This window comes from Pteropus alecto, unplaced genomic scaffold, assembly GCF_000325575.1.
Source record: "Pteropus alecto unplaced genomic scaffold, ASM32557v1 scaffold146, whole genome shotgun sequence".
Lineage (NCBI taxonomy): Eukaryota > Metazoa > Chordata > Mammalia > Chiroptera > Pteropodidae > Pteropus > Pteropus alecto.
This window is the reverse complement of record NW_006442107.1, coordinates 11,929,480-11,937,518: the sequence shown is the minus strand read 5'-3', so window position 1 is coordinate 11,937,518 and position 8,039 is coordinate 11,929,480. Positions and strand designations below refer to the sequence as shown.

Sequence of the window (8,039 nt, the reverse complement as noted above, 5' to 3'; positions counted from 1 at the left end):
AATGCATTATGGAAGCCTTAAATAAATTCACATTATGGTGGAGTTCAGAAAGAATCATTTTGGGTAAGGAGTTAAGTCTCTTTGCCCCTCAGATCCCACCTCATCCAGCAGTCCACGGGTCTATCCTGTTCTGACTGGAATAGAAGGGGAACTAGAGCTCAGACATTATCTAGGTGAGCCAGCAGAAAAGCTACAACCTCATACAATGGCATGCGCACAATTTTATATGCACAAAGGAAAATAAGTTTATTGTTTTTCTGCAAGTCTTTAAAAAAGTTATCTATAAAGTTGTGAATTTTTTACCTTGTCAATTACTCATCACCTCAGTTGTATATTCTGTACTCTTTAGTGAAAACTGCTATTCATACATTCCTGATTTACTACTTTCTAGAAATGAATGATTATCTCTAATTTTTGTTCTTTTAGTGTTTCATATGTCTTATTTCCATTTGCATTCATTAACTCGTGGAATTTTAAAGCTGAAAGGACCCTATAGACCATTTAGTTTAACTTCCTCCTTTCATAAACGAAGAGAGCAAACACATTAAATGGTTTATTTCAAGGTCACCTGCTGATCATATAACCAAGTCATATTGAAAAACCAGTGGATAGAGTGCTGGGTCCAGTACAATTTATCTGATGTCAATTTTCTTCTGAAGTGTGTTTTCCTTAAGAATGTGACTTTAATGATTTTATATAGAGAGTTACCTCAAATATTTGAATAACTTTCTGCTTCTTATTCTTCTAAAATGTACAGGTTATTGCAAATACTAATGCAAGAGAATTCCAAACTTGGGTACCAACTTGTTGGAAGGCAAAACGATCTACATATTCATGCTGGCTTTGATAGCCTGGCAGGTCTCCAGCACACAGTAAACAGACGATAGAGGAGACCTTTATTCCAGATGCTGCATTTAGCAGGGTGGTATCTAATACGTTAGAGATATTTTCCCAAGTTTCTCCCTGTTAAAATAATTCATAATGATATCAAGGTCAGTGCAAGCTGAGGCTATTTGTTCTGTAGATACCAGACATGCAAGGTAAACCTCCTAGGAGACTATTACAAACCATCAACAAAACACCCGCTAAGGATGTAAATTTTCATTCTCTCTATAAATCTTCTGCTTACATCTTTTCATGGCAACTTCTGCCCATTCATACCCAACACTTTCTGACTCAGTCCTTGCACAGATTTTAGCAAAGAACATTTACTATATAATTTATAAAGCCGTTTAGGACTCAGATTCACCTAGGATTTTCTGTAAAGCTAAAAAACAAATGTTGTTCCCATTGTCCCAGTATGAGATGCCAGACTCAAGTGTTCTTTTCTGTCAAAAGTTTCAAAGTGAAGGATGTGCTAATAATTGAAGTATGTGTATTAAAACCTGCTATCTAATCTCCTTGAGGAGATTAATTTTCATGTCCTTATAAATTAGAAAGAATTAAGTCCATTTGATAAACTTCATGGGATATGCCCTTGCTCCAGGACCTGATCTTGCTGGGCTGTAACTATTACAAACATTTCTAAATAAAATGTAAACATTGGAAATTGACAAGCAATTGATATTGCATGTGGCAATATACTTCCTATGGACATGAAAACATATGCATATCTTCTATAAATATCATATGTGTATAGTCTATATATGAATACAAATGTATTATGCATATATGGTGGAGTGTCTATCCAGTCATCTCTTTACATGAGACCATATACATGGCACTAAGTTATCTGTGGACCACTGAGGGGAAGAGGATCAGGAAGGTATGAACCGTGGTGAAGGCATCCTACTATGCTTTCCGTGACTAGCTTTATGTAGAAAACAGGGTAGCTATAATTAACTGTAAGTAGCAGTTAAAGCAATTGTTTTCACGGTGGGCCTTGTCAGACCAGAGAGACTACAGGTGATAAAGTGTAACAGAGAGCTGGGGTTCTAGAAGGCCATGCTGCAACCTGTGCTATTGTGCGATACTTGCAGAATGTGTAGTAAGTGAATTGCCACAATGTTGGTTTAGCTTAAGCACCTTGATGTTTTGGGAACAAAGATGTATCCTTTGCAGGAGCAGGTGGGGAGAGGACACTCTGCTGAGGCTCTGCCTCCAACTACTGGAAAGCAGATGCCTGCATAAGAGGCAAGGGCAGCGATTGGAGAGGGAAGCTTGTGAATGATTTGAGTCACTTCTGTGAACTCCTCCAAATGACTGGAGAACATTTGACTGTGGTGGACCATGTCCCCACGATCTGATTCGTACACCACGGGTAGTGCAAGAGGACTGGCTGTGTCGTTCCCAAGTATTCCAGTCCTCATTCTCCTTTCCCCGACTAATGCTGAGTGTCTGCATCATTAATGATAAACTCTCTGAGATCCCTCTCCAGTTGTCTACTTCCTATGAAACTTCACTCTCAAAACATCTTTTAAATTGTGATTTTTATTTTTATTTATTTATTTATTTTTAAATTTTTATTTATTTTTTTTTTTAGGCAAAGCAACCCTTGGTTCACCTCACAGATTGCAAGAACCTTGTCAGCTTACAATCCTTTATTTTTTATTTTTTATGCCTACAGCACCCGGTCTTCCTAGGTGGTCTCCCATCCAAATACTAACCAGACCCGACCCTGCTTAGCTTCCGAGATCAGACGGGATCGGGCTTGTTCAGGGTGGCATGGCCATAGACTAGTTTTATTTTTAAGTAGGTAAATAAAGCACATTGTACAAGTTCAAATGGTATCAAAAGATAAATAGTAAAGAATAATCCTTCCCTTCCTCCCCTTTACCTCCTCAAGGTATATACTATTACCAATTTCTTACATATCTACCACAGAAATTCTATGAATTTCATAGACTTTATAACCTCTCATATGAACATCAAACATGTGCCATTTCTACTCCTTAGAAAGGGCCTGAGTACATATATGGTGTTCAATAAATATCGATTTATTAATTAATTGAAAAGATAGTTTCAGTGTTTGTCAGAATCCTAGAATTCCAAGGACAGGTAAAACCGCAAAGTTGACAATACTGATCTCTAGACTTTCAGAGAATGCAGTCATACACATTGAAACAGTTTCTGTGCTAGTGAGTGCAAAGTGTTAACACTGCTGGGGAATTTAAGATAAATTATGCTATGGAGAGTAACAGACCCTGAAAAAGGAAGCTGAGCTCTGGCATTTTACACCTTGCAAAGACAAATGCTTTGCAATGAGTATAAAAGTCCTCTTTGTGATCAAAAAATTTGGCAAGTCATCCAGCATTCTTAACTTTCCCACCATGGCAGAAATCTCATTACGTATAACCTTTTAAATGGGACCAGAGAAACATTTTCAACTTGATTCTCATTGGGCACAACTTCTACCTGGAACTACCATCCAAAGAGAGACAAAATGTATATTATTTTTGTATCAGAGGTGTAGTGCCGAGAGCACTGTTCACTGTGCCCTTTTATTTAAGAGCCAAGTAAGCTTGCTTGTTCTCTCTCTCTTTCTCTCTCTCTCTCTCTCTCTCTCTCTCTCTCTCTCTCTCTCTCTCTCTCTCTCACACACACACACACACACACACACACACACAGATCCTAGAGGCTCTTTACAGACTAACTGGGAAATAATTCTTATAAGTACAGCCCCAGTACAAGGGTCCACCACTCAGTCTGACCACAGTGGATGTGGTAAATTTCAATTTTTGTCTCTTGGGGGTCCTATAGGGCAGGCGTACTTAGAAACATGACAGGTCAACCCCCAGAAACTATGTGATGATAGTTTTTGTGGTTGTTTGTGAACGTATCTTCTTACCACCCTAGATTATCTGATATGTTTATGTTAATTTATCGGTAGGCCTAGACTTCTAATGTTTGAGCTGCCATTGCATTCTTTCACTGTAGTAGTTCTGCAAACCACGGCCAACTAATTTGTTAGGCATTGTGTTAGATGCTGTACATTTACTATTCAAGTAATCATCACAAATGTTGCATGAGATTTATGATTATGACCATTTTACACACAAAGAAACCAAAAATCTAAAAAGATAAGGCCACTTGACGTGATGTAGCATACGTATCAGAATTTGCACTCAATTCTTCTAATTCCAAGAAGGACAAGGAATGATGGAATAAAATCCCTGTTGTGTTTGAATCACTGAATGTGTGCATACATCTCTTTATAGGCAGACACACGTGTACACATGTGATTTCATTTCCTATGTGTAATGCTAGTGATCTTTACACTTTAAACTTTTGTACTGATTCAGTATAGAGAGATAGAAAGATATTTTTACTTGTTTGTTGTTTTCTTAGATAACCATATGAGTTAATAAGTAAAGAGAGGATTAAAGATTTCCTAAATTGGCTGATTTCAGAATTATTTAATTGCTTACTTCAACAAATTCTTATTTAGTGTATATCATTTACTGGGCGGTTAATAGTAGGATGTGCTGGAGATTCAGCAGTGAAATAAAATAAAAAGCACCTTCTTTCACAAAGCTTAGGACTAGTAAGAGCTGGACCAGGAGTTGGAAAGTATTTTCTGTAAAGGGCCAAATGACAAATATTCCTGGCTTTGTGGACCATATGGTCTGTATCACAACTCCTCAACTTTGCCTTTGTAGTACAAAAGCAGCCTTAGACAAAATGGGAAAGATTGGGTGTGGCTGAGTTCCAATAAAAAGGTTATTTATAAACATTGACTTCTAATTCCATATAATGTTTATGTGTCACATAACATTCTTCTTTTGATTTTTTTTCAAACATTCAAAAATGTCAAAAGCAAGGGCACTTTCTCAACATGATAGAATCCACAACTAACATTATTCTCAAAGTGAAAGAAGTTTGGAAAGCTTTCTCACTAAGATCAGGAGCAAGACAGCGATGCCCATTTCATCACTGCTATTCAACATTGTAGTGGAAGTTCTAGCTATAGTGGTTACACAACATAAAGAATTAAAAGACATCCAAATTGGATAGAAAGAGGTAAAACTATCTCTATTATCAGATGCCTTGATTCCATATATATAGAAAATCCCAAAGAATACATACACAAAAAGCTACTAGACTAAATAAACAGATTTAGCAAACTTTCAGAGTACAGGATCAACACACTAAAACCAATTATGTTTCTATATGCCAATAATGAACAATTCAAAAAAGGAATTTAAGAAAATAATTTTATTTATAATAACATTTTTTAAAACCCTAATTATGAATAAACTTAACCATGGAGGTGAAAGACTTGTACAATGAAAACTATAATACTGTACAGTACAATAAAAATTACTGAGAGCAATTAAAGAAGACAAATGAGTAGAAACATATCCTGTATGTAATGATTGGAAGACTTAATGTTAAGAACCCAAAATGATCAATAGATGCGAAGCAATCCCTACCAAAATTCTAATGGCCTTATTTTCAGAATTAGAAAATCTAATCCTCAAATTCTTAAAGAATTTCAAGTGGTCCTGAATAGCCAAAAAAATTTGAAAAAGAACAAAATCACACTTCTTGATTTCCAAACTTACCACAAAGCTACAGAAATTGAAGCAATATAATACTGGCATTAGAACAGATTTATAGAACAGACCAATGGAATAGAATTGAGAGTACAGAAATAAACTCATACATCTATGGCTAACTGACTCAACAACTCAACAACAAAAATGATAAGAGACCCAATCAGAAATGGGCAAAGAGTTTGAAAGGCCAGAGCACTTTTTATCTTAAAAAGATATACAGAGGGTTAATAAATACCTGAAAAAAAAAAAAATGCCACCATCCCCAAGTTATTTGGCTAAAGCAAAACAAAACCAGAATGAAGTACTACTTCATACCTACTAAGATGCCTATAATAACAATTTTTTTAAAAAATAAATATTGTAGAGTATATGGAGAAATTGGAACTGTTGTATATTTCTGATGAGAATGTAAGTTGATTCAGCTGCTGTAGAAAAGTTTGGCAGCTTCTCAAAAAGTTAAATATAGAATTACCATATGACCTCATAATTCTACTGCTAGATACATACATGAATGAATTAAAAACAGTTATTCAAGAAAGTTCATGTATACGATTGCTAATAGCATCACTAGTCACAATAACCAACAGGTAGAAACAGCTTAAATATCCACAAATGGATGAATGGGTAAATGAATTGTGGGAGAGAAATATATATATAATATACTCCATTAAATATATATCTCCATTATATATCTTCCATATATATATATACACATATATATATATATCTTCCATATATAATAGAATAAATCTATAAAATGGAGCATTATTTAACAATAAAAACGTATGAAGTGTTGGTATGCTACAATGTGGATGAGCCTCTAAAACAACATGCTAAGTGAAAGAAGCCAGATGAAACAGGCCAGATATTATATGATTATGATTTCATTTACATGAAATGTCTATAGATAAATTTGCAGAGACAAAATGGAGATTGGTGATTACCAGTGGCTTTGGGGAGGAGAGAGGAGAATAGGGAGAAACTGCTTAATACGTATCGGGTTTTATTTTTGAGTGCTGAAAATGTTTCAGGACTAGATAGAGATGACCGTCACACAGCATTGTGAATGTATTAAATACCACCCAATTGTTCATTGAAAATGGTTGGTTTTGTGTTATGTGAATTTCATCTTAGTAAGTTATTCTTTTAAATGTGCTGACCTCTGATTAGACCAATGATTCTTAAATTTGCTGCATATTAAAATCACCTGGGGAGCTTTAAAAACTGCCAAAGACAGGCTATACCCAAACAAATTAAATCAGAATCTCTAGACACTTCTTGATTTCAAAACTTACCACAAAGCTACAGAAATGGAAGCAGTATAATACTGGCATTAGAACAGATTCTCACATTATTCCGGTGTGTAATCAAGTTTGAGAATAAGTGGTCTAGACCAGTGATTCTCAAATTTTATCCTGGAACCAGTTTCATCATTATAACCTGAGAACTTGCTAGAAATCCAAAGTCTCAGGCCCCAGCCTAGACCTAATGAATCAGAAACTCTAGGGGAGAAGACAAGCACATCAGTAATTTAACAAGAACTCTAGATGATGCTGATGCAACCTCAGGTTTGAGAACTATTAGTCACTCTAGAGTCTAGCTTGTCTTGGTTTTTGATGTGCACAGCAATTATCTGTAGGATCTTTTAAAAGTGGAATTTAAGATTCAGTTGTTGTAGAAAAAGACCTGAGCACAAGTCAATTTTCAGTTAATACAGTATTTTTTCATAAATCTCTAGGTGCTTCCAATATACAGCCAAGATTAAGAGCAAATAATGTCACAATTAATCAGTTAATCACAATTGTGAATGAGTTCAAAACTTATATCTGCCCTCAAGTGTTTACAGTCTCCTGAGTGAGATTAGAAAGTGGACACAGTGTGATAACTGCAAAGGCCTTAGTGCTTAGGTTAGCACAGCTCTCAGCAGCATTTTGTCCTTTGGTTTGTCAGATATTAGTAAATGGTAATCACAATATAGACATGTAAGTAACTCACAGGCTTTCAAAATTGGAAAGCATTTTATAGATTATTGGATTTAAAACTTTATCCTTTGGTACCCTTGATTAGAGGTAGAGGGGCTCATTGGTGTATCAATGACTATAGGAGGAGAACAAAGAAGACAGAGGAGGAAAAAATGGAAAGAAAAGAAGGCAAGACAATGAGACTTGGGTTCTTTATACCATTTTGCTTAGGCGAGCTCTCCTCTGCCATAGTTATATAGGGCATCTTTATTGAGATCTGCTTAAAAAAATGGGTTCTTTGTCAAGGAAAAAAGTTTGAGTACATATATGTCTATGCATGTTCATTTTAAATATATATGTATCATTATTGCAATTATCTCAACTTATAGGTGGGTACAAACATTTGGCCCAGAATAGTGGGTTTCAACCTCAGCCATTCTGCTCACTTATGGCATATTTAAAACATGTTGAAATTAATATTCTAGGCCAAGATATTTGGTCTGGGTTGGGCTTAGGCATGATTATTCTTTGCACATTCCTCAGGTGATTTTCATGTACAGTCTTGGGTGGAAACTCTTGG

The 8,039-nt window shown here is 35.6% G+C and overlaps 1 non-coding gene across 1 annotated transcript; it reads right to left on the bottom strand.

The window, feature by feature from the left end:
- Positions 1–2,557: 2,557 nt before the first annotated feature.
- LOC112469380 lies at positions 2,558–2,676 on the bottom strand. Its single transcript, XR_003042613.1, has one exon. It is a non-coding gene; the product is annotated as a 5S ribosomal RNA (ribosomal RNA).
- Between the last annotated feature and the right edge of the window lie 5,363 nt (positions 2,677–8,039).